The 27,085-nt window shown below is 35.8% G+C and overlaps 1 protein-coding gene across 19 annotated transcripts in view; it reads right to left on the bottom strand.

The window, feature by feature from the left end:
- Window positions 1-27,085, bottom strand: part of TIAM1 (TIAM Rac1 associated GEF 1) — a 354,474-nt gene that overhangs the window by 306,347 nt on the left and 21,042 nt on the right. For 10 of the 19 annotated variants that reach the window (XM_069074988.1, XM_069074986.1, XM_069074980.1 and 7 more), the window contains exon 2: window positions 16,909-17,017. The exons of 5 other annotated variants lie outside the window; for them this stretch is intronic. The gene's annotated coding sequence lies outside the window, so the exon portion shown is untranslated. The remainder of the gene's footprint in view (window positions 1-16,908; window positions 17,018-27,085) is intronic. 4 more of the 19 variants (XM_069074990.1, XM_069074987.1, XM_069074981.1 and 1 more) reach the window with 1 other exon arrangement.

A 27,085-nucleotide genomic window follows, 5' to 3' on the forward strand; every position in this document is an offset into this window, starting at 1 on the left:
CCTTTGAATACTGATAGATGTAGAAAAGCTTGATCAGGCTTTGTCAGAGATAGAAAAGATTCCAAAGTTGGTATTCTAACAGGATACCAAAAAACAGAATGAACATTAATGCTATATGTGTGGTTTTGCATCTCCCTTCCTTCCCTCCTTTCATCCCCTAATCAAGGAACAGTTGAAAACTATGAGATATCTTGAAAATCATCTGGACCCATTTTCTCAAGTTATATAGATGAGGAAAATACAGACAGATCTTTTGTGGTTGTCATTCAGTCATTTCAATCATATCCATCTCTTCGTGAAGTTTTTTTTTGCCAAGATACAGAAGTGGTCTGCCATTTTCTTCTCCAGCTCATCTTACAGATGAGGAAACTAAGGTAAACTGGGTTAAGTGACTTGCCCAGGGTCACACAGCTAGTAAGTATCTGAGGCCACATTTGAACTCAGGTTTTCCTAACTTCAGGCCCAGTGCTCCATCCGCTGTACTACTTAACTGCCCATGTCCCTGGCAGATAGTAGACAATAAATGTTTCTTTCTTTCCTTTGTCATACACAATATAAGGTATTCCAAAGTCTTATTGAATTTTAAAACTTTGAGACACCCTGTGCCTTTTTTCTGGCCTAACTCCATGCATGGAATGCATTCTCTTCTTATCTCAGCTTCAAAGAATCCCTGTCTCCTTCAAGTACAAGTACAATCTTCTAAATGAAGCATTTCCTTATTCCCCTCAACTTCTGGGGCCTTTCCTCTCAAACTTCCTTTAATTTAACTACTTTGTATGCATCTCTGTATTCTCTTAATATTTATTTGGTGTGTGTGTGTGTACACACACACTCACACTTATGTATATATATAAAGTCCTTGTTGTGTCTCACATTGGAATGTAAGTTCTTTGTGAATAGGGATTGTTTCATTCATGATATTTGTATACTCAGCACCTAGGACAGTGAGTGACATACTACATGCATAACAAAGGCTTGTTGGTTCACCAATTGGCACTAGAGTAACAATGATGAAAATTTTCTTAATTCATATTCTTAAGAAGGGGTGGGGGATACATGTACAATGTAGAAGGAAAAGGAGGGGTCTAGAAAAATTATATAAGAAACTAGAGGTGGGGCCAAGATGGTGGAGAAAAGGCAGGAAGTTGCCTGAACTCTCCCCAGTTCCACTGGAAACAACATTTGAAAGTCACAAAATAGGCTAAATATGAGTAAAAAACAGAAAAAATACCTGACCATAGAAAGCTACCATAGAAACGGGGAAGATCAAAACAAACTCAGAAGAGGACAAAAATATCTTACTGCCTATATACAAAGCCTCAATGGGAAAGATGAATTGAACTCAAGCCTTAAAAGCCTTATTGGAAGAGTTCAAAAGGGATTTTAAAAATCAAATAAGAGAGGTAGAAGAAAAACTGGGAAAAGAAATGAGCTATGCAAGAGAGAGTCAACAGCTTGGAAAAGGAAGGACAAAAACTGAAGAAAACAATGCCTTAAAAAATACAATTGGCAAAAAATATATATAATTGGCCAAATCAGGGGGGAAAAAACTCAACTGAAGAAAACAACTCCTTAAAAAAGTAGAATTAGTCAAACAGAAAAGGAGGTACAAAAACTCACTGAAGAAAATAATTCCTTAAAAATTAGAATTGGGCAAGTGGAAACTAATGATTCTATGACACCTCAAGAATCAGTCAAATAAAATCAAAAGAATGAAAAAAACAGAAAATGTAAAATACTTCATTGGAAAAAACAACAGACCTGGAAAATAGATCCTGGAAATATAATTTAAGAATTATTGGAATATCTGAAAGTCATGATCAAAAAAAGAGCCTGAACAGCATCTTTCAAGAAATTATCAAGGAAAACTGCCCTAATATCCTAGAATCAGAGGGAAAAATGGGACTTAAAAGAATCTACCAATCACCTCCCAAAAGCTATCCCAAAATGAAAACTCCAAGAAATATTATAGCCAAATTCCAGAACTATCAGATCAAGGAGAAAGCAAGCAGCCAGAAAGAAATAATTCAAATATCAAGGAACCACAGTCAGGATTACACAGGACTTAGCAGCTGCAACATTAAAGGATTGAAGGTCATAGAATATGATATTCCAGAAGGCAAAGGATGTAGGACTACAACAAGGATCACCTGGCTGGTGAAATTAAGCATAATCCTTCATGGGAAGAAATGATCATTCAGTGAAATAGAAGGCTTTCAAGCTTTTCTGAGGAAAAGACCAAAACAGAAAATTCAATCTTCAAATATAAGACTTAAGAGAAGAATAAAAAGGTAAACAGGAAAGAAAAAAAAAAACATTATTCAATAAGTTAAACTGTTTACATCCCTACATGGGAAGATAATACTTATAATTTTTTTTTTGCCTTTTGGAGGGCAATTGGGGTTAACTTGCCCTAGGTTACCTAGCTAGTTTTTTTGTGTTAAGTGTCTGAGGCCAGATCCAAACTCAGGTCCTCCTGACTCCATTGCCGGCGCTCTATTCACTGTACCACCTAGCCAGCCCTATACTTGTAACTCTTGAGAAATGTATCTCTATCAGGGCAGTTAGAAGCAGTAAACATAGACAGAGGGTGTGGGTATAAGTTGATTTTGATGGGATAATATAAAAAAATTTGGGGGGGGTGGAAAAAAAAGAATTGTATTAGGAGAAGAGGAAAGGGGGAGGCAGAAAAGGGTAAGCTACATCACATAAAGAGAACAAAAGACCTACTGCAGTAGAGGGAAAGAAGGGAAAGAGATGAGCATTGTTTGAACCTTACTCTTACCTGATTTAGCTCAAAGAGGGAATAATAATTGAGTATTTAAATTTTATCTTACCCTGTAGGGAATTAGGAGGGGAAAGGGAAAGAAAAGGAAGGATGGGACTGACAGAAGGGAGGGCAGAAGGGAAGGCAGAAGTATGAAGGCAAAGGGAAAAGAAAAGGGAGGACAGATTGAGGGAAGCAGCAAAACAGATGAAGAGGGAAAGGAGAGAGAAACGTATAAACATAGGGGGAAATAGGACGAAGGAGGAAAAAAGTTAATAATCTTAATTGTGAATGTGAATGGGATAAACTCTCCCACAGAATGGAAACAGATAGTAGAGTGAATTAAAAGCCAGAACCCTACAATACAGTGTTTACAAAAACATATTTGAAACAGAGAGATACACACTAAGTAATGGCAAAAAAAAAAAAAAATGGAGCAGAATATATTATTCTTAAGCTGAAGTAAGAAAAAGCAGAGGTAGAAATCATGATCTCAGACAAATCAAAAGCAAAAATAGATCTAACTAAAAGAGATAAAGAAACTACATCTTGCTAAAAGGTACCATAGACAATGAAGTAATATCAATATTAAACCTATAGGCACCCAGTGGCACAGTATCAAAATTCTTAGTGGAGAAGTTAAATGAGTTTCAGGAAGAAATAGACAGCAAAACTATACTAGTGGGGGACCTCAACCTGCCCCTCTCAGAACTAGATAAATCTAACCACAAAATAAACAAGAAAGAAATTAAGGAGATGAATACAATTTTTGAAAGTTAGATATGATAGACTTCTGGAGAAAAATGCATGGGGAGAGGAAAGAATATATCTTTTTTCTCAACAGTACCTACACAAAAACTGACCATGTACTACGGCATAAAGACCTCACAATCAAATACAAAAAGCAGAAATCTGCATCCTTTTCAGATCATGATGCAATACAAGTTATGTGTAATAAAGGGCCATGGAAATAAAAATTAAAAAGTAATTGGAGGGGCAGAGTCAAGATGGCAGAGTAGAAACAGGACCTTAGCATGGCTCCGACTCCCACCACCTCCAATTCATATAAGACAGGACTCCGAACAACTTTGGAGCTACAGAACCCACAAAATGACACGGAGAAGCTAACCGCCTCCTGAGGACAGCCCAGCAGGAATCAGCCAGCACATTGCTCTGGGAGCTGACCCCAGCCCTACGTGAGCCAAAGGTTTTATCCCCAGGGCAGGCCTGACCAGCCGCCAGCTGGAGGGACTCCAGATCACCAGCAGCTGTGGTGATCCAGAATTATCAACACATAGATGCTAAGGACAAAGTGAGAGGTCACTGCAGTGTGGACTTTGGGACCCAGTAGTTGGGCGAGAAGCTGCTGAGGGCTGCAGTGCAGCTGCTCCCACATGGCAGCTTTAGCTCCTGGCCTGCAGACTGTAGGGGGACCAAGTGACCAGTCTGAGGGGTAATTGCTCTTGCTTTAACCTGCTTGGATCTGGATTGCATTCTAGGGTGGAAGTCCTGGGGTGTGACCAGCTTGCCAGAGCATGTGGAGGTTTCAGAGAGGGCACCCAACTAATACCTCCAGCAACTGAGAAAATCCCAGCATTTGGGACAAAGCTCCCCTGTCTGGTAGCAGAGTCCCACTATGGCAAAAAAGTCCAGGGGTCAAGTGACTGAGAAGCGACATGACCAGGCAAAGGAAGCAAAACAAACAAAAGGAAACATTAGACTCCTATTTTGGGGACAAAAAGGATTCCAAAGCATGGAACAGGAGGAAGATAGTGAAGTCAGAACTCCTGCACCAAAAGCTTCCAAGAAAAATATGAACTGATTACAGGTTATAGAGGACCTTAAGAAGCAGATTAAGAGAAGTGGAGGAAAAACTGGGAAGAGAAATGAGAACAATACAAGAAAATTAGGAAATGAGAGTCAACAGCCTGACTGAGGAAAATCACACCTTAAAAAATAGACTGACTCAAATGGCAAAAGAGGCTCAAAAAGGCAATGAGGAGAAGAATGCCTTAAAAAGCTGAATTTGCCAGATGGAAAAAGAATCTCAAAAGTTCACTGAGGAGAATCATTCCTTCAGAATTAGATTGGAGCAAATGAAAGCTAATGACTTTATGAGAAATCAAGATGCTGTTAAACAGATGCAAACAAATGAAAGAATAGAAGGCAATGTGAAATATCTCATGGGAAAAACCACTGACCTGGAAAATAGATCCAGGAGACATAATTTAAAAATTATTAGACTACCTGAAAGCCATGACCAAAGTAAGAACCTAGAAATCATTCTCCAAGAAATTCTCAAGGAAAACCGCCCTGATGTTTTAGAACCAGAGGGCAAAATAGAGGTTGAAAGAATCTACTGATCACCTCCTGAAAAAGATCCCCCCCCAAAAAAACTCCTAGCAATATTATAGCCAGGTTCGGAAATTCCCAGATCAAGGAGAGAATATTACAAGCAGCCAGGAAGAAACAATTTGAATATTGTGGAAACACAATCAAGATAACTTGGTATCTGGCAGCTTCTATACTGAGGGATCGAAGAGCTTGGAATATGATATTCCGGAGGGCAAAGGAGCTGGGATTAAAACCAAGAATCACCTACCCAGCAAAACTGAGTATCATGTTTCAGGGGAAAATATGGTCATTCAGTGGAATAGAGGACTTTCAAGCATTCTTGATGAAAAAAACAGAGTTGAATAGAAAATTTGACATTCAGATACAAGAAGCAAGAGAAGCATGAGAAGGTGAACAGGGAAAAGAAATCATAAGGAACTAATCAAAGTTGAACTATTAACATTCCTACATGGAAAAATGATAATTGTAACTGATGAAACTTTTCTCAGTATGAAAATAGTTGAAGGGAATACAAATATATATATATATGTATGTATGTATGTATGTATATGTATATATATATATGTCTATATTGGAGGGTATATGGGTGTATGAATACCTATGTGAATGGGTGTATATATGTTTACAGGTATACATAGATAGAAGGCACAGGACCAATTAAATAGGAAGGGATGATACTTAAAAGGGGAAATTAAGAGGTGAGAGAGGAATATAATAAGAGGAGATGGGGAGAGACAGAATGGGGTAAACTATCTCATATAGAAGAGGCAAGAGAAAATAGTTACAATGGAGGGGAAGAATAGGAAGGCAAAAGGGAATGGGTCAACCTTATTCTCATTGAATTTGGCTCGGGAAAGGAATGACATACACACTAAATAGAGTATCTCACCCTACAGGAGAGTAGGAGGGAAGGGATCTGGCAGAAATGAATGATGTAAATCAGAAGTTAATAAAGCATTTGAAAAATGAAAAAAAAAGTAATTTGAAACTAAATATTCTAATCCTAAAGAACGAGTGGGTCAAACAACAAATCAAAGAAAAAATCAGTAGTTTCATCAAAAAGAATGACAATAATAAGACAACATACCAAAAGTTATTGGATGCAGCCAAAGCAGTTCTTAGTGAAAATTTTTTATCTTTAAATGCTTACATAAATAAAATAGAGAAAGAACATATCAATAAATTGAGCAGGAAATTTAAAAAACTAGAAAAATAATAAATTAAAAATCCCCAATTAAAAACCAAATTAGAAAATCAAAGGAAGGATTAATAAAATTGAAACTAAGAAACTATTCAACTAATAAAACATTATATATTATGTATTATAATACCTGGTTTTGTGGGAAAAAATAAAATGGATAAATTTTAGGTTAATCTGATTTTTTTTTAAAAAGAAGAAAATGAAATTACCAGTATCAAAAATGAAAAGGGTGAATTCACCACCACTGAGAAAGAAATTAAAGCATTAATTAGGAGCTATTTTGCTGAACTGCATGCCAATAAATCTGACAATCTAAGTAAAATGGATGAATATTTACAAAAATTTAAATTGCCCAGACTAACGGAAGAGGAAAAAAATACTTAACCTCATTTTGGAAAAAGAAATTGAACAATCCATCAATGAACTGCATTAAAAAAAATCTCCAGGGCCAGATAATGTTACAAGTGAATTCTACCCAATATTTAAAGTACAATTCATTTCAATACTTTATAAACTTGCCTACAAAAATAGGCAAAGGTGGGGCAGCTAGGTGAACAAGTGAATAGAGCACCAGCCCTGGAGTCAGGAGGACCTGAGTTCAAATCCAGCCTCAGACAAAACTATCTGTGTGACCTTGGGCAAGTCACTTAACCCCAATTGCCCTCCAAAAAGATCCTTTTATGACATAAATATTGTTTGGATATCTAAACCAGAAAGAACCAAAACAGAGAAAGAAAATGATAGATCAATTTCCTTAATAAGTGCTGAGAAGCAAAAATCTTAAATAAAGCACTAACAAAGAGAGTATAACAATTTATCACCAGGATAATACACTGTGACCAGGTGGGATTTATACCAGGAATGCAGGGCTGGTTCAATATTTGGAAAACTATCAGAATAACTGACTGTATCGATATCAAAACAAGAAATCATAGGACTACTGCAATAGATGCAGAAAAAGTTTTTCACAAAATACAGCACCCATTCCACTTACTTGATTCTCCATCAGTTCACATAAGTCTTTCCATGTCTCTTTAAATTCATCTGTTTCCCCACAATAGTATTATGAGGCATTCACTATCACAATTTATTCAGCTATTCCCCAACTGTTGGGCATCTCTGTAGTTTCCAATTTTTGCTAACAAAACCAACCAAACCTTGCTTTCATCTTTTCCTAGTTCTTCAATCTCTTATATGACATATAATATTTTGAGTATGATTCCAAACTGCTTTTCAGAATGGTTGTACCCATTCACAGGTCCATCAATAGCATATCAATGTGTATTTTCCCACAGTCCCTCCAACATAGTAATCTGATGCACATGCAGTAGAAATTCAGAATTACTTTAATTTGTATTTCTCTAAGTAGTTGTGATATGGAGCAGTTTTTCATATGTTTGTAGATATCATAGGTTTCTTCTCTTGGAAATTGCTAGTTCTTATGCTCATTCCATTCATCAATTTACTCATAAATTTGAATCACTTCCTTATATATTAGAAATGACACCTTTGTCTAAAAGACTTGCTGGAAAGATTTCCCCCACACCCCATTAATTTCCCATTTAATCTTGGGTTTATTAGATTTGTTCGTGCACATTTTATATTTTATGTAACCAAAATTATTTTCCTTCTGTAATCTTCTCTGTTGTTTTTGGTAATAAAGTTTTCCTCTATTCATAAATCTAATGGATAAGTTTTCCTTGACTTTATAAATAGGTCATATATCCATGTGAAATTTATCTTGGCAGAAGGTGTGAGATGTTGGTCCAAATCTAATCTCTTCCATACTGCTGTCCAATTTTCCCAGCAGTTTCTATCAAAGAGCAAGCCTTTAAAGCTAGGTGACTAGATTCATTTGCTTCTGTATATTGTGTATCTATTCCATTCTATTGATCTATTCATTTTTTAGCTAATACCAAAACTGGAGAATTTCTGATTTGTAGTCTAGTTTAAGAACTAGGATTGCTAGACCCTTTCATTCTCACTTTTTTCATTCTTTCCTTTGGTCTTTTTATATTTATATGGGAATTTTGTTACTATTTTTAAGGTCCCCTAAAGTAACACTTTGGCAGTCTAATTAGTATGGCATTGAATAAGTAAATTAAATTAATGAGTACTGTCATTTTTACAACATTGACTCATTCTGTCAATGAGCAATAATATTTTTCCAATATTGAGATATGTCTTTATTTCTGTAAACAGTAGTCTACAGTTGTAGTTATCTAGTTCTTATGCATATTATGGTAAGTACACTCTCAATTATTTTATATATTCCATAGTTATTTAAACGGAATTTTTCTTTCTATCTCCTCCTGCTGGATTTCACTGGACATACATACACATATTGGATATACATATGTATGTATATCCACATATTTTTATATATGTGCATATGTGTACATATATATGCTGATGATTTATATAGATTTCTTTCATAGCTTGTAACTTTGATGAAATTATCACTTTTTGCCTATTTGTTTTTTGTTTTAATCATCTTCTTTTTATAGCTAGCATTACTTGTGCTATGTCAAAGATAAGTGATGACAATGGGCATCATTGTTATCACCTCTGATTTTTCTGGAGGGAATTCTAAATTATCCTCTTATATAACATTAGCTTTTAGTTATATAGATACATATACATATGTATGTGCTTGAACGTGTGTGTGTATACACACATATAAAATTTTAAGGCAAGGTTCTATAAATAGTTTTCTTATATTTTGAAGATATAAGAATAAATAAAAGGGAGAGGTGGGGTGTTATGGGAATGAAAATTTTTAAGATCTTCCCTGCCCCTAGGTTAAATGCACCTAGAGCCTGTGGTGGGAGGCTTGTTTTCCAGGAACGCCCACACCTTGGTGCTTTGTGATTGGGCAGTGGGTCAAGAGGGTTGTTACATTATCTGACCCAGGAAAAGGCTATATAATCCCTGATGTGAGACTTTGTTTTGGGGCTCACTTTGAGAAGTGTTGTGTGATTTGACCAGCGGAGACTCTAGGAAACCGTTGAGAGCCCCCTGGCTTTGAAAAACACAGATGTTGATGCTTCCCTCTCTGGTAACTGTGATTAGGTATGGATGTATGTAATGGCTGGACAGTTTGGAAGCCTGTCTGCTGAAATGTTTCTCTGTCTTATAACTTCTGCTTGTAACCTCTGTATACTCTGAAGTTCAGGGTGCTGACCTTTTTCCCCTGAACTAGGTAAATGATAAAGCAAGATTGTTAACCCATTTTGAGTTGCTTTCCTTTAGAAAAGCAGATCTAAGAACCTGTGTTGACAGCCACCCTGGGAACACTGGGGTGCTTGCTGCTACATGGGGAAAGGATACACTAGGAGTTTTCTAGGGGAGGAAGGATAGGGGAACTTAACACATATAATCAAGGTACACAAAGAACAACACATACAAACAGGAGTAAGAGGAGATGACGTCATTAATTCCACTTTCATCTAAACTGGTCAACAGAGGGCAGAACACTAAAAACAGAGTTTGGTGTAGAATGAATTCAATTCAATAGAGATATACATAGGAAAAGGAAGAGGAGAAAGGAGAGTGTAAGAGGGAGATTAAATTCAGGAAGGGATTAATCATTAACAAATCATTAGCAAAATGAACCATAAGCTTAGAGAGGAAGGATCAAAGAGAAAATTAAAATGAAAGGAAGAAAGGACAAGAAACCCTTATTATAATATAATAAATAAGGATTAAAGAGTATAGACAAGAAAAATATAAGAGTATCCAATGGAGGGAAATACACAATTAACCATCATAACTATAAATGTGAATGGGGTGAACTTACCCATAAAAAAGCAGAAGAAAACAAAATTAATGCATTTTCGAAAGGAAAAAAACTCCAACAATGTGGTGTTTACAAGAAACACAAGAACTCACAGACTTACAATACAGGGTTGGAGCAAAACCTCATATAAACACTAAAAAAGCAGTTATCAGAATTATTATTTCAGATAAGGCAAGAGCAAAAATGTACTTAATTAAAAGAGAAGCTATTTTGAAAAAAAGGTAACATTTTATCGTGGTGGTTGTTGTTCAATTGCTTCAGTCACGTCCAACTCTTCTGACCCCATTTGGGGTTTTCTTGGCCATGATATTGAAGTGGCTTGCCATTTCTTGAGAGTGGAGACTTTCATCTCTATTTGTATCCCCAGCATAGAGCAAACACAAATGCTTTGTCATTTATTCCAGTTACCAAGAAACACTAAAGAAATGAATACTTCTTCAAAATGCTCTTTACATGAAAAAGACTTAAATTATTAGATATTAATTACCAATGGTTGATTCATGTCAATACAACAAAATAACAATACTGTCTAAATTAATTTACATCTTTTCTGCCAGCCAAAGTAACAAACTTAATCATTATCTGGGGGAACAAAAGATCAAAAATCTCAAAAGATATCACCCCACACCTATCAGATTGACTACTATAACAGAAGAGGAAAAATGACAAATCTGTAGCATATATGTATATGTATACATATGTACATATACACATATATGTGTATGTGCATGTGGATGGATGGATATGTATATATCCATTCAAATAAAAGACTTAATAGAAGAATAAAAAGGTAAACAGGAAAGAGAAATCATAAGGGATTCAATAGTTAAATTGTTTACATTCCTATACAGGATAACAATACTTGTATCTCCTGAAAACTGTAGAAGATACTTGTATCTTCCAAAAACTTGGTTCTCATTATTAGAACAATTAGTAGGAGTACATATAGACAGAGGGTATAGGTGTGACTTCAATATGATGGGATGAGTTATCTAAAAAATATAAAATTAAGGTGTGAAAAAGATGAATGCATTGGGAGAAGGGGAAAGGGAGAAGTAGAATGGGATAAATTATTTCACATAAAAGAGGTGGGAAAGAGCATTTACAGTAGAGGGGAGGATGAAGGAGTTGAGGGGGAGCACTTGAACTTTCCTCTCACTGGAAATGGTTCAAAGAGGGAATAACATTCAAACTCAGTTTGGTATAGAAATCTATAGGAAGAAAAGGAGGGGAAGGGCACAAGAGAAGGGGGGAGGGGAGCTGCCAGAAGGGAGGGCAGAATTGAGTTGGTAAAAGTCAGAAGCAAAACACTTTTGAGAATGGACAGGGTGAAAGGAGAGACTAGGATATATGGGGGGGAGGGGGACAGGATGGCAGAAAATACTATCAAAACTGTGGGAAAACATTTATAGCAAGTTTCTGATAAAGACCTTATTTCTCAAATATATAGATGACTGAGACTAATTTATAAAAATAATAGCCATTCCACAAAAGATATGAACAGGTAGTTTTCTGATGAAGTAATCAAATCTATCTATAGTCATATAAAATAAATGCTCTAAATCACTACTGATTAGAGAAATGCAAAATAAAACTCTGAGCTACTACGCTATACCTATCAGATTTACTAATATGACAGAAAAGAAAAACACAATAAATGTTGGAGGGTATTTGGGAAACTTGAGACACTAATGCAGTATAGATGAAGGTATATACAGATGCAACCATTCTGTAGGGCAATTTGAAACTATGCCCAAAAGCAAAACCATGCATACCTTTTTTGGTGGGGGGGCAGGGGTACAGAAAGGCAAATGAGGTTAAATGACTTGCCCAAGGTCCACAGCTAGTAAATGTCAAGTGTCTGAGGCCCGATTTAAACTCAGGTCCTCCTGACTCCAGGGCCAGTGCTCTATTCACTGCACCACCTAGCTGCCCCCATGCATGCCTTTTGACTAAGGCTGCAATACCACTCCTAGGTCTGTATCCCGAAGAGATTTAAAAAAAAAAAAAAAGGAAAAGGACCTATATGTACACATTTTCATTTATTTATTTATTGCTTTTTGGAGGGCAATTGGGGTTAAGTGACTTGCCAGAACTGCCATGGCTAGTAAGTGTTTCAAGTGTCTGAGGACAGATTTGAACTCAGGTCCTCCTGACTCCAGGGCCAGTGCTCTATTCACTGCACCACCTAGCCACCCCTACAAAAATATTTACAGCAGCTCTTTTAGTGGTGGCAAAGAATTGGAAATTGAGGGGATATCCATCAATTAGGGATTGACTAAACAAGTCATTGTTTATGATTGTGATGGATCACTACTATGCTGTAAGAAAGGACAAAAAGGATGCTTTCAGAAAAAACTGGAAACACATGATCTGATGCAAAGTGAAATGAACAGAACCAAGAGAACACTGAATATAGTGACAGCAACATTGTATGACTACCAACTGTGAATGACTTGGCTGTTCTTAGCAACACAGTGATCCAAGACAATTCTGAAGGACTTATGATAAAATATGCTATTCATCTCCAGAGAAAGAACTGATGGAGTCTGAATGCAGATCAAACCATACTTTATCTTTCTTTTATTTTTCTTGGGGAGCTAGGGGGGGAAGAGGGTCCTGTGTTTTCCTTCACAACCTAACATAGAAATATGTTTGCATTACTGCACGTGCACAACCTATATCAAAATGCCTTCTTCTCAATGAGGGGGGAGGAGAGAAAAGAATTTGGAATTTTAAAAAATTTTAAACAAATGCCCAAAAAAATCATTTTCACAGGTAATTGAAGAAAAAAAATAAAATATTAAATTAAGAAAACAAAACAGGATGGCTAGGTGGTGCAATGAATAGGGCACTGGCACTGGAGTCAGGAGGACCTGAGTTCAAATCCAGCCTCAGACACTTAACACTTACTAGCCATGTGACCTTGGGCAAGTCACAACCCCAATTGCCCTGCCCTCCCCCTCCAAAAAAAGCAAAAAAAATAAAAAACCAAGAAAACAAAACAAGAAAGAGAGAAAGCAAATGATTCCAAAATACCAGCAAGCAAAGCCTCAAAGAAAAATATAGCAAGGACATAAGGACAACTAGAATTTCTTGAAGAAATGAAATAGTAGTTTGGGGAGGTTTTTAAGAGTTTAAAATATTTTTAAAAAATTAAATTGAAAAACTACAAGAATGAACTAGAGAAGAAAGGAGAGCTTGGAACCTTTGGTAGGAGAACAGCTTAGTACAAAATGTACAAAACTAAGAAATGTATTGAAAAATGAAATAATCCAAACAAGTTAATCTGAAGTGGAGTTGAAATGGAAAGAAAAGAACAGTAAAAACTTCTGATCTTGGTCTCTAAGGTAATGATAAGTGGCAAATAAGAACAAAAGCAGATTGCATTAAGCACAAAGCACTGATGCCAAGTATGCTTCTCTCTCACAATCCTTCTTTTCTTTTTAAAGAGGGGAAAGAGAACAAAGAGAGGAAAAAGTAGAAGAGGATGGGGAGAATACTCAAACATTGACCATAAGTGTAAATGAAACTAACTCACCCAATAAATATAGAACAGGCAAACAGAATAGAGTAGAAAGCAAGATCCAAAGGTTTACAAGAAATATAATTAAAACAAAAATTCTCAGAGAGACTAAATAAGGATCTAGAGGAAAATCTGTCATGCTTAAATTAGATTTAAAAATGCATAAGTAATAATCATGATCTGAGACAAGGTACTAAATGGCATAAATATCTAAATACTAAAAGGAAAAGCTAAACAAGGTAAAGAGAGAAATAAACAGTAAACTATAATGGGGGAAACTCAATGTCAATTCCTCAAAAGAATCTTGGAGATATAGACAAATACAACCCCCCAAAAAAAGTTAAAGACGATGAGAATTTCAGAAAAATTAGATATTCTATAGACCTCTGGCAAATACCAAAGAGAATAGAATAGAAACACATATACATATTTCTTTTTTTTTTTAAGCAATTGGGGTTAAGTAACTTGCTCAAGGTTATACAGCCAGTTATTTCTGGGTGTGGTGCTGAGTATCTGAGCCCAGATTCGATCCCCAGGTCATCCCGACACTGGGGCCGGTGCTCTAACTTGCTGAGCCACCTGGCCACTCCTAAGCAATTGGGGTTAAGTAACTTGCTTAAGGTTACATGGCCAGGTGTTTTCTGGATGGGTGCTAAGTGTCTGAGCCCTGATTCGATCCTCAGGTCATCCCGACATTGGGGCCTGTGCTCTTACTTACTGTGCTACCTGGCCGCCCATACATATACATATTTCTCATCTCTGCATGGCACCTTTGCAAAACCTGACCACATGTAAGAATATAAAAATCACACAAATGCAAAAAAGCAGAAATATTAATCTTGTAGTGATCAAAATGAATAAAGGTCTGCTGAAAGGGATTAAAAATTAATTGGAGACTAAATCATTTAATCTTAAAGAACTGGAGGGTAAAGGAACAATTCATACAAATAAGATCATTAAACTTAATGACAAATGTGAGACAAGATAAAATCTATTTGGGGATGCAACCAAATAAATTTCATATAACTAAACACTTTCATCAACAAAAGAGAGGATGAATCAATGAATTTTTGTTAAAAAACTAGAAAATCAAACTTAAAAATTTCAGTTAAGCAACAAAATAGGAATTCAGAATTTTTTTAAAGCTACTAACAAAACTGGAAGTAAAATATATATATACATATATATATATATATATGTGTGTATATATATATCCACTGAATTAATAATTAAAACTAGGAGCTCAGGTTTTTTGGGGGGGGATAATAAAATAGATAAGCCATTAACCACTGACTTTTAAAAAGAAAACCAAATCATCAATATCAAAAATAAAAAAGAATTCATAACAAATGTAGAAAAAGGAAATTATTACAAACTACTTTGATAAGCAATGTGTAAATATAACCAAAAACTCAAAAGAAATGAGTATATGTTTATAAAAATTAAAAACGCCTTGATTAACAGAAATGGAAAATTGAAATAATCTGACCTAAGAAAAAGAATTTGAAGCAATAAGCAACTGGAAAAAAAAAACCTAGGACCACATGCATTTACAAGCAAGTTATATGAAACATTCAAAGAAAATTAATTCCAATAGTATGTTAAATGTTTGTAAATATACAGAAAGAAGATACTCTTCTAATTCCCCTTTATAAGACATATACGATCCTGGCACAATACCTAATATTGATGCAAAAATGATTAATAAGATTTTCTCAAAGTGGATACAACATATCACAAAGATTATAGACTATGAACAGATTAGATTTACACAAGGAATGCAGTATTGATTTAGCATTAGGAAAATTGTAAACTTTTAAAAACCATATTTCTAATAAGAACAACAAAAATTACATCACATCAACAGTGGTATGGAAAGCTTTAGACAAAATCCAACACCTATTTCTGTTGTTAAAAAAAAAAAATAAAGACCATGGGGGCAGCCAGGTAGCACAGTGAGTAAGAGCACCGGCTCCAGTGTCAGGATGACCTGGGGATAGAATCCAGGCTCAGACACTTAGCACCCACCCAGAAACACCTGACCATGTAACCTTGAATAAGTTACTTAACCCCAATTGCTTAGGGGCGGCCAGGTGGCTCAGCAAGTAAGAGCACCGGCCCCAGTGTCGGGATGACCTGGGGATCAAATCCAGGCTCAGATACTTAGTAACACACCCAGAAATAACTGGCCGTGTAACCTTGAGCAAGTTACTTAACTCCAATTGCTTTAAAAAAAATTTTTTTTAAATAAAGACCAGAAAATATAGGAATGAACAGATTTTTTCTTAATATAATCAGTAGCCTCTATCTAAAACAAAAAGGGTATGTGTGTGTATGTGTGTGTGTGTGTGTGTGAAGTATATATAATGGGGATTAACTATGCCTTTCAATAAAATTGAGAGTAAAGCAAAGATGCCAATTATCACCACTATTATTTGATACTATGCTAGAAATATTAGTAGTGATGATGATAATAGCTAGTATTTATATAACATTTTATAGTTTGTAAAATGCTTTATATTTGTCCTCAAAATATCCCTGAGAGGTAGGCGTTATTATTTTTCCCAATTTGCTAATGAGGACACTGAGGCAAACAGACGTGAGGAAATTAAAATTATGCTGTATCATTTAATAATTGATTCTATTCTGTAATCAACCATATTTCCCATTTTATCAATCCCCATTTCTCAGTTAAATTCAAGAATATGGTCTCTCCTAGTCCAAATTAAAGATGTGGTTAAATGATATTGTCATTCCCTTTCAACTAATCCCAGGGACATCTGTTTTGTTTCCTATAAATAGAAGTTAGTTTAGGTTGAGCCCCTCTTGAAGTGATAGTTCTACCTCTGTCTCTCTTTGTAACATTCAGAGTGGTTTAAGCTCCCCCAAGGGAGACTAACCAGGTTGTCCTGATTGGGGCAGTTCTGATTTTCAAGCCAAGATTACTAGAGGTTGTTGGATTCCATAAAGCAATTAAAACAATAAGCATTTTGTAATCGTCAGAAGGATATGATCATCCATACCTGAAAGCCAACCCACCTTTCCCATCTGTAGACAACTATGATTTCCCTCAACCACCCAAAACTCCCCCTTTCCTGAGTTTCAATAAAGACAGTTTTTACCATCTTAATGGTCACCAACCTAACCAAGGGGGACAGTCTGACCCATTTTATTAACAGCTATACCTGTCACTGTTAACAAAACTGTTATCTTGCTCAGAGAAAACATATGTCAGTTTGCCTTTGTTGCATTTTACTTACCACAGAAGTGCCTTACCCAGGATCACATAGTTGGTAAATGTCTAAGGCAAGATTCAAATTTTTCAAGTACAGCACTTTTAACCACAGAACCACCTCAATGACTCTATAGCTGTAACAATAAGCAAGAAAAAGAAAGTGAGGTAATAAGCACAAGAAAAGAGACAAAATTATTGCTTTTGATATGGTTTTTGTGTGATATGATTTATTAGAGTTGACTAAAAATTAACTGAAAAAGGAACTTGGGCCAAGTTGCAGAATGTAAATTAATATAACATATCATTAGCATTTCTGTATATTATGTACCAAATCCAAAAGAGAGAGTTATATTGATTTACTTAGTGCCATACCAAACTACCAAAGAATTACTTTATGGAGCTAGGGGAAAAAATAACAAAATTCATCTTAAGGGGAAAAAAGTTGAAAGAATATCAAGGAAATCATGAAAAAAAGTGAGGATGAAGAAGGTCCTACAGTAGTAGATCTCAAACTAGACTACAAAGAGGTAATCATTAAAACAATTTAGTATTGAATAATAAATATCATGGCTGATCAAAGGAATAGATTACACACAGGATATATAGAAGCAATTGAGTCTAGAAACCTAGTATTTGATAAACCCAAAGATCCCAGCTACTAGGTCAAGAACCCACTATTTGACAAAAACTGCCAAGAAAACTAGTAAGCTGCCTGGTTGAAAAAAGGCATAGACCAACATCTCAACTGTGTAACAAGATATACTCAAAATTGGTATGTGATATTATAAGAAAATTAGGGCAACAGTCAGATCCATTGATATGGGAAGAAAGTCACGACCAAATAAGAAACAAGTTTATGGGAAGTGAAATGGATTTTGATTGCATAAAATTAAGAAGTGTTTGCACAAATAAACCAAAGCAGTCAAAATTAGAAGAAAAACAGGAAAGTGGATGGTGGGTAGAATTTTACAGCAAGCTTCTCTAATAAGCTTTCATTTCTCAAATATATGGGTGACTGAGCCAAATTCATAAAAATAGGAGCCATTCCCCAGTTGGTAAATGGTCAAAGGAGATGAATAGGCAGTGGAAGAAGAAATCAAAATCATTAATAGTCATATAAAAATGGTATAAATCACTAATAATTAAAGAAATGCAAATTGAAACAACTCTGAGGTACCACTTCACACCCTTGGCTAAGATAACAGAAAAAGAAAGTGACAAATTCCGGAGGAGAAGCACTGTTGGTGGAGCTGTGAACCAGTCCAATCATTACAGAGAACAATTTGGAACTATGCCCTAAAGGCTATAAAACTGTTCATTCCCTTTGACCAGGCAATACCACTACTAGGGTCTATACTCCAAAGAGATCAAAGGAAAAGGAAAAGGACCCACGTGCAACAAAAATAGTTTTAGTAGGTCTTTTTGTGATGACAAAGAATTGAATTTCAGGGAATAGCCAAGAAAGTTATGGTATATGAATACTGATGAAATACTACTTAACTATAAGAAATTATAAAGGACATGGTTTCAGAAAAACCTGAGAAGACCTATATGAACTGATACAAAGTAAAGTGAGCAGAATGAGGAGAACAATGTACACAGTAACAGCAATAATAATCATCAACTGCAAAAGCCTTAGTTATTCTGATCAGTACAATGATCATAGTTCCTCAGGATTCATGATGAAAAATGTTATCAATCAACAGAAAGAGAACTGATGGACTCAGAATTCATATTGAAGCAGTTTTTTTTCTTTGTTTTCTTTTTTTTTTTTCAGAATATGACTAATGCAGAAACATGTTTTGCAAAACTTCATTATGTATAATGAGGTATTATACTTCTTAGAGGCTTTTCTTGGGTTTTTTTGCTTTTTTCTTTTTGGAGGGCAGTTGGGGTCAAGTGACTTGCCCAAGGTCACAAGGCTAGTTTTTGTGTTAAGTGTCTGATGCTGGATTTGAACTCAGGTCCTCCTGACTCCAGGGTTGGTGTTCTATTCACTGCACCACCTAGCCTCCCCTCTTAGAGGATTTTCAAGATGTGGAGGAAGGAAGAGAATTTGGAATTGAAAATAAAAATAAAATTTAAAGTGAATAAAGAAAAAAGTCAAATAATTGTCAAAAGGAAAGTTTTTAAGGCTATTTTACCAAGTTCTGATAAGATTATACAAAAGACTCACACTCTATGATTTTGCACTTTTAATTATACAAAATCATTAAACACGTCAATCTGGTGAGGAGGAAGAAGAGAATGAAAAGACAAAAAGGAAATAAGTATTCTTTCAACCTAAGCTACTGTTTCCTCATCTGTAAAATGGAGATAATAATAGCACCTACCTCCCAGGGCTGTTATGAGAATCAAATTAGATAAGAATTATAAAGCACTTAGCCCCGTGCCTGGCACATAGTGAGTTCTGTATAATTACTAGTTGTTATTATTATTACTACTACCTGGAAGCATATACTTATATGTGTGTATACATAAAGGGAAAAGAAAAGAGAAATATTTGTGGTACCCAGAATGACCAGAAACAGAGCCCCTAGTGAAACCATAAAACAGGTCAGGAAGGCTTCCATGAGTTTTTTTAAAGCATTAATTTGAGACTCAGGATTAAAAAAAAAAAAAAAAGGATGGCTCAGTGAAATGCTCACATTCTCTATAAGCAATAGGCTGTTATAGTTTCACAAATGAAAACTAAAAATCTAGTTACCTACTTGTCCAAAAGGATACATGGACAGTAAATATAGTTATTTTCTGTTAGTCACTCAGTAAAAATTGGGGCTTGTATAAGCAAATGGCTAAAGATCACTTTCATTCATTCCTTTTATTACAAGTTGCTATACTTCATACAAAATATTTGGATGCACTTATTAAAAATAATACGTCTTTACTTAATAATCCTGAAGCACTTAGCTTTAGGAAAAGGTTTGTCTCAATTTAGTGAGGCTCATACAACAAATGGCTACTTGTCCAAAGCATTTCAATATGTGCAAGATGGTTAAATGAATTTGGCAGCGCAGGGAGATAACTACAATGTGATCTAATTGATAGGTTAAAAAGCCAGTTTTCGAATTAGAAAAAAATTATAATAAAAATGGATATTAAGATTGTAGTTAAATGTTTACTAACACTTTAAAAGATTTTTTTAAACTGTGCCTTATTCTGGGATCTCTTTTTAAATGGGAATTTTTTTTATTATCTTTGTTTGAAACATCTGTCTCCCTCTACAAATATCAGAAGGATGACTTATTTTTTATAAAAATCACGTCCTCAAAAATCCTTTTAAATACTCTTCTAAATGATGAGCAGGATTCTCTCAGAAAAACCTGGAAAGAGTTGCATGGGCTGATGCAAAGTGAAATGTACTATGTACAAAGTAACAGTAATATTGTAAAATGATCAGCTGGGAATGACTTAGCTATTCTCAGCAGTAAAATGATCCAAGACAACTCTAAAGGACTTACGATGAAAAATGCTATCCATCCCCAGAGAAAGAACTGATGTTGTCTGAATACAGACCGAAGCATATTTTTTTTACTTTATTTTTCTTGAGTTTTTTTGTCTGTTTTCTTTTCACATGACTATTATCTGTTTTGCATGACTACACACACACACACACACACACACATCTAACCTATTGAAAGCATTAACTATAACAAACAATGCTTTAGGTAACATTACCTTTACAACATATAGATTTCAAGTAGAAAGAAAAAATGGTTGGTGACTGAAATTCTCCAAACTTTCAGACAAGTTACAGACAGTTTAATTCTATGTTCTTATAACTCTCAAGTTTATGAGCTTAATTGCATTAAGCTTTCACCACAAGAACTACTTATTGAAAAACTAGTGTGATTAGGTTTTGTTGCAAAGTAAAACATGAAATGACTTAGGAAACACAAGTGCACTCTTCCAGACATATCAATTAAGAAAACATTGCATGTCAGCTGCCCAACAAACTGGTACCAGACAGCTTCAGTTTAGGCCTGGACCCCAAATATAGGGGGAGACATACTTTTATACATCAAATGAAACCAATTAATAAAAAGGAAACAATACAATAATAGGTAGTCTGACTTCTAACTGGAGGAAAGATTAGGGACTTTCCAATTTGGAAGGGGGAGAACAAAGAGGTGCAATCCGAAAAAGAGATGTGTCCCATTCCCCTCAAGTGCCTGTAAACAATCAAAGGAACATGGAAACAATAACTGTTTGATCAACATGGGGCCAGTTTTCAAATAAGACATATGGGTTTCTTGAGATATATAATTGTGAGAAAACTCCTTGCATCAATCTTTGGATCTCACCAGATTTCTTGTTAGCATAACCTAGGTCCTTGGTTAAAGGTCTCTAAACAGCAGGTACAGGTAGTCCACCTTCCCAGCCACACAGGGCTAGGATCAAACAATGCAATAACATTTTCTCTCAATTCCCATGATTGAAAAGTCTTCTAACAGCCCTGAAACTGGACTAGACCCCTAACTGGACAGAAAGGAAACTAAGCTAGCTCCAGAATTGAGTCACAAGACAGCGTCAGTGTGGTTCATTCAATTCCCACAATTAATCATTTGCTCTACTAACCCCTTAAATCCCCTACTATATATTATACTAAATCTTATCACTAGAAATTTTAAGTATCATGATTTAGGAAATTTCAACAAGTATCCTAGAACATGGAAAGTTGACCTAAGAGGAGAAATTTCTCTGCAAATCTGTCCTAGAAACAAGGCCCATTTCAGGTACTGTTAACTCATACACCCTGATTATGTTGGTTTAACATGTCACTCAGTTTAGTGGACCAAAGTGGACAATTTGTGGACAATGATCAAGGACAGATCCCTTTGACACAGAATTTCCAAGGAAAGGTACTTCCCAGAAGCAGACAACTTCATGAAATAGACAGCTCAACATAAGACAGAATAAGAAATCTAATGTTTAAATTGATTGAATGTTACACATGTGTATTTGACCAAACCCTTAATATTCTCCAACATGTGAATGGCATAGAGGGGTTAGGGAAAGATCTGGAGGAAATTAAACATAAAGGGATATATGATTGGGAAATGTGGGGTTGGCTGAAAAAATTGGGGTGGATATAGGAAGTTTTGAAAATCATGTCTTATAATACTAGTAATTGTTATTGAATTAATTTTGCTTTATTGTGGTATTTAATGTTTCTTAATGAAATTCTTATCGGAAAATTTAAATAAAGATATCCCAAGAAGAAAATCATAGGATGTACAAAAAAGTGGTTGGAGTACATATGTGATCTTTGACCAAATGAGGGACTTTGAAAAGTGCATTTCTGGCTCAGGTTTCTTGGTGCCACTATATTAGAAGACACTACCTAATCTCTATTTTGAGCTTCCAGACATCGTTCCTAGGACCTAAAAGATCACACCATATGCACAATCAAGCCACATCCTTTTCAAATGTGTATGCCCTTATCTTTTCCTACTTTTTGTAAAATTCCATTTTTCTACACTGTTTATATATTCACATTCTATATAAGGTTAATGAAGCTAACGCTCTGTACTCACTTACTCTTGTAGATGATCAGCTGAGCCTGTACTCTGAGCATAATAATAAAACCGCAGCTATCTTTGTGTCATAGATTCAATGATTGACAACGGTATCTAATCAATGGATAATTTCCATCTCACTGGCCAGAAGTGGCTGCATCATTTTTGGTTAAGTAATCATGTGATCCTTTGACCACTGCAACATAGCATTACAGCCCCCATGTCTAGATTAATAATAAATATAATCTTCAGTCTCTGCTGTTCTTGTGAAAGCATCAACCTAGTTATTCATCTTGGCAGAGCTCACAGGATATTTCTGATGGGCACTAACATGCCCTACAAACAATTGTATGCTTCAAGAAACATTAGCATAATTCATCCACTGATCTTAACCTCTAAGTAGAATCTTTAATTGTCCAATTCCATTCTCTCTGAGGCCCAGATCACTCAGTCAAATCTATGGCCAACCCATGAGTCAATAAAAATAAAAATGTTAATGAATCAAATTAATTTTAAAAAATTAAAAATAAATAAATACATAAAAAAGATAAAAAATAAAAAAAGAAGAAGAGATGAATACATCTGTATGACCCTGAAAAAAAAAATGTTAATGAATGACGAGACTTGTGACCTCATCATTCAAGTGGAACTGATCTCTCCAAAGTTACTAATGACCTCTTACTTGACAAATCTAATGACTTTTCACAATCCTTCTTGACCTTTCTGTAGACTTTGCCACTGTTGATCACCTTCTTTGACACTTTCTTCTCTCTAGGTTTTCATGACACTGCTCTCTCCTACCTGTCTGCTTCTTCTCAGTCTCTTTTGCTGGAATTTTGCCCAGGTCTTACTTGCTAACAGTGAATCCACCATGGGTCGATCCTGAGATCTCTTCTCTTCTCCCTCTATACTTTTTCACTTGGTGATTACATTGGTTCTCGTGGATTCAATTACCATACATATACTGTATTCTCAAATCTACTTATCCAGCCCTAACCTATCTGCTGACTTCCAAGTCTCACATCTCTATTCAACATCTCAAACCAGATATCCTATAGACATCTTAAACTCAACATGACCAAAACTGAACTGATCTTTCCCCCCAAACCCTCTCCTCTTCTAAACTCCCCTATTACTGTCAAGGGCCCCACCATTCTCCCAGTTAGTTACCCAGGCAACTTAGGAGTCATCCTTAACTCCTCATGCTCTCACACTCCCCATATTCAATCTGTTGCCAAGTCCTATCAATTTTGTCTTCTTTGCAGCTTTTGTATATTCCCCCTTCTCTCCTTTGATTCTAACAGCCCCTCATCACCTCATAGTTGCACTAGTACAATAGCCTGCTGGTTGGTCTCCCTTCTTCAAGTATCTGACCATTCCAGTACATCATCCATTCAGCTGTCAAATTAATCTTCCAAAAATTCAGATGTATGTCACTCCTCTACTCAATCACCTCCACGATCAAATATAAAAATACTCCATTTGGGGCGGCCAGGTAGCACAGTGAGTAAGAGCACCGGCTCCAGTGTCAGAACGAACTGGAGATCGAATCCCGGCTCAGACACTTAAGCACCCACCTAGAAACACCTGGCCGTGTAACCTTGAGCAAGTTGCTTAACCCCGATTGCTTAAAAAAAAAAAAAATACTCCATTTACTTTTTTTAAATCCTCTATTTAGCATTCAAATCCCCTCATAACCTTCTACACACACACAAACACACACACACACACACACATACACCCTACCTTTCCATTCTTTTTATGCCTTACTCACCTCTATGTACTCTATAATCCAGTGACACTAGTCTCCTTGCTGTTCCTCAAACAAAAAATTCCGTTTCCTGATTCCAGACATTTTCACTGGTTATTCCCCAAGCCTAAAATATTCTACTTCCTGGTCCCTCCTGCTTTCCTTCAAGTCTCAGTCAAAATTCCACTTTCAACAAGAAGCCTTTCCTGATCTCTCTTAAGGCTAATGGCTTCCCTCTGTTGATTATCTCTAATTTATCCTGCATATATATTATTTGTACCCAGTTGTCTCCCCTATTAGACTGTGAGCTCCTTGAGAGTGGAGACTGTCCTTGCTTTCCTTTGTAAATTCAGTGCTTAGCACAGTACCTGATACATAGTAGACACTTAATAAATGTTTTTGAAATGACTGATACTCATGGACCTCCAATCTCCAATAAAGAGATGTGGAGGTGTCTTCTCATATCTCTTCCTCCCAGTTGTGCTTGTTCTTAGTAATTTTTCAACAGTTACTTTTGGGTTTTTTTCTTGGTTATTCTTTCCATTTACATTGTTGTGATCATTGTGTACATTGTTTTCACAGCTCTGCTTACATAGTTCTGCATCGGTTCATTTAGATCTTTCCATGCTTCTCTATATTCATCACTTCTTATAGTACAATAATATTCCATAGCAATCATATGCCAAAATTTGTTTAGCTATTCTTCAAATAATGGGCACCTGTTTTGTTTCTAATTCTTTGCTATCACACAAAAAAAGTACTGCTTATAAATATTTGGTATATCTGGGAATTTTCTTTTTATGGATGGCCTCTCTTTAGGGTATAAGCCAAGTAGTAGAGTCTCTGGATCAAAGGGTATAAACATTTTAATCACTTTATTTGCATAATTCTAAATTGCTTTCCAAAATAGTTGTATTGATTCAAAGCTCCACCAACAATGCATGAGTATGTCTATCTTCTGACAACCACTCCAACTTTACTCCAATTACTTCCATCTTCTGTCATCTTTGTCAATTTGCAGCCACCCTATGTTTTAAAAGCCCAAAACCAAATTCTTCATTGGAGAGAATATTTTTTTGCTCACCTAACATGGTGGAAAGTGGGAAGAAGGAGTCATTTCTAGAAGATGCCAAAAGACTTTCTAATGTGGACAGTTCTATTTGCCCCCAGACAATTGCTAGGCCCGATGCAATCTCCTGCTTAAACTTCACCAATCCTCCAAGCTTGTGTGGTGGTATGGCCTCAAAGTCAAAGGCCTGAAGCCATTCAAAGAGCACTCCACCCAAAAGATATGATCTAATTGTACCTGAAACAGACTAGTGGGAGGAGGGGGGAGGAGGGGAAATAAATTCAATTTACCAAACCCCATCCTCTATGGGGATCTGGTTAAGGGGAAATTATCTTTATGGGGTCAAGTGTGAAGAATTCTCTACTTTATCCACTTAACAAGTATAAAGAGCTACCCCCTTCTTAAGCCTCTAATTGATTCAGCTGATTTTACAAAAGTAAATCATTTGTTCCAGTCTATGTAATTATTATGCAATTGACAAATGCTCTAAATCATTCCCATCTGCCACTGTTCTAAAGTTTTACTGACTTGTTTAAATTTCTCTGTAAACCACCACCATTCTTTAACATTAAAATCCCACACACTTTCTTCCAGGAGCCTATCTGACCCTGGTTTCATTAACAATGAACTCTTCATCTGAGTAATCAATAAATCCACTAGGTGGTCCCCCTGATAGCTAGTATTTTTTTTTTAATTAAAAGCTCATTTGCTTCTTTTTCTAATTGCTTGATCCTTAAAGATAATATATGTCCTCTTTACTTACTCCAGAAATAAGTTTTCTCCATAGATGACAGAAGAAACTAAACTGGACTTTTAGCATTTCCAACCCCCTTTTGAGGTTTTCTTAGCAAAGATACTGGAGTGCTTTGCCATTTCTTTTTACAGATGAGGAAACTGAAGCAAACAGGGTGAAGTGACTTGCCCAGGGTTACACAGCTAGGAAGTGTCTGAGGTCAAATTTGAACTCAGGAAGGTCAGTTTTCTGACTCTAGGGCCTATACTCTATCCACTGCACTACGGAGCTGCCAAATTAAGCTTAACATGTGACACAGTCAGAAAAAATGCCCAGAGATGAAAAACAAAGTGTCTTGTTTGTAGAAGAGCTGGAAGGCCAGTGTCACTAGATTAAAAATTACCAGTCTCTTTATATTAATAAAACCCATCTCCCTACTCCAAAAAGAAGATCCTCCAAGTATAATAAACAAAGCTTTTGCCTTTGGAGAAAAAAAGGATTCTAACCAGTCTGGTTCCCTTTCTTCCACAATACCTTTCCTTTCATTTAAAAAATGAATGTGACCACAGGTCATAAAAAAAAAAAGCAAAAACTCTGCTGGAACTGCCAAATATTGTAGGATAAGCCAAAATGTGACTTCAACTACCACATTCAAGGTTTAAAAAAAAAAGTACAAGAAGAACTCATGAACCATAAAAGCCAATTTAAAATTATCTTTATGTAACTTAGTAATAAAAAAGGATATAAAATAAAACTCTCCATTTTAAATCACAAGATCAGGAACTCTAGGCAGTGAGTAACCTTCATGAGAGCTCTTCAAAAGACTTCTGACAATCTTCTCCATACTCAGACCGACTTTTTATAATTCAAGCCACCAGGTTTGTTAAGTACCAGGCCTAGACCAGGCAAGACAAAAGGCAGGATGACAGACCACCCTCAGAAATTCCAAAAGTTCCAAGACCCCACATGAGTCCTTCTTACACTGTTCTCTTTAGCTACTACTGAAAATTCAGTGGTGCATATTTTCGTACATAAAGGAACTTTCTATACCTCTTTAGGACACATTTTAGTCACTTTTTAAAGCATAATTCCAAAAGTCTTTTTGGAAAGGTTGAGGGATAATGTATTAGT

Source organism: Petaurus breviceps, unplaced genomic scaffold (genome assembly GCF_028583685.1).
Source record: "Petaurus breviceps papuanus isolate PSGF00001 unplaced genomic scaffold, PetGlider_PUasm1.0 90897, whole genome shotgun sequence".
NCBI classification, from domain to species: Eukaryota; Metazoa; Chordata; class Mammalia; order Diprotodontia; family Petauridae; genus Petaurus; species Petaurus breviceps.